We start from the raw sequence: 1,584 nt of genomic DNA on the forward strand, positions 1-1,584 counted from the left end.
AACAATGCATGAATTAAAATGCTGACCCAGGCCACAATCTATGCATACACATGTACATGTACAACATCATACTATCATATGGGTGAGATTTCAAGGAATTAAACTTTTTTTGATCAGCCAAATATTGTTTTTGTGGATGTGCCTGTAATTTTCGCCAATCAAAGCATCCCAATGTAGACTCTCTTAATTTTACAAATTTTATACATTTGTTTATGTTTTCTAGTGATAATTCTCATCTAATGTAATTTGTATGCATACATGTCAATTAGCAACAACCCAACTACTGTGAAACTGTAATACATAAATGGATAATTATATAGTTCAACAGTACACCCTTAGAATAATTATTTAATCCTTATTCAGGTTGGTGCAAGCTATAGTAGAAAGATGATGACTGGATTTCTTTCCTCAAGGATTTTGTTGCTCTGAGAAAAGAGTTGGAGCTTCGCTGCAACAAGTTAACCCAGCCTATCACAGCAAGAGAAGTTGGTGCAGAAAGGCAATTAAATCCAGTGCCTTATCGTGCAGATTACTTTGGTGAAAAACTTCATGTTGACCAAAATGAAAAATTGGTCTTGTTTGGTGTGACACATATATGTGGCATAGACGGACATAGTGGAAAAGTTGTAGGTAATTTAGTATTACCACTAAAAAACAACACTTTGATTTATGAAGATTTTTACAGGTATGCCTTTATTAAATACACATCGACATCAAGAAAGGTAGATATCTTTCAGTGGAGTAACTGTATAGTTTTATGCTCCACAGAATCACACTATTGAACGCTTATGGGTGGAAGCGAATACAAGAATTAATTATCCAATTAAATCTGTGTTAGTAAGAATGCAAGGAAGTAATGCAATAAACATGGAAGACCACTTGCACAAATACTGTGTCTCATCGTTTACTATTCAGGTGGTAACTGTGGGAATGAATAACTTTATCAGCTCCTGGAATGAACACCCAATACCAGGTAATCCAAACTTAACAATGGCAGCTAATTAAATTAGTAATTTTGACCTGTGACATTTGACATTTAAAAGTTATAATTATTATTAAAATAATGTTTTTTTTCAAACAGGAAGGCGCAGGGGGTTAGCATCTGCTAGAGTCCCAAATGTGTTAGCACTAAGGAATAATTGTACTAAAATGATTAATATTAGGCACTTACCCGATGGAAATGAAGCTGCTCAATTATACAGAAGTAGTGGAGGGCATGTAACTCATCCTGGTCCATATGGTATAGATCCCTTAGATACTGATAGAGCGAAGTACAACATTAGAGAAGCTGCTTTTTTGCAGAAGTACTCATTTCATAAAATTTTTTATGATTTAATTTATGGGAATGGACGGAATTTGAAAATGGATTGTTATTTTATATTGATGTAACTAGAAGGTTATCATTATCTTAGTTTTTTTGTTAAAAATAATGTATAATATTAAATAATGTATAATATTAATTGTTATGTAATAGATTAATGCTTTATGGTTAATAACAAGAGTGGATAATTATTTAGGGAGAGTGTCTAACCTGCCTATATTCTGTGATACCACAGCGCGTATGTTTACATCCGTTTTTTGCAA

This window comes from Amphimedon queenslandica, unplaced genomic scaffold (genome assembly GCF_000090795.2).
Source record: "Amphimedon queenslandica unplaced genomic scaffold, v1.1 AMPQUscaffold_13419, whole genome shotgun sequence".
Lineage (NCBI taxonomy): Eukaryota > Metazoa > Porifera > Demospongiae > Haplosclerida > Niphatidae > Amphimedon > Amphimedon queenslandica.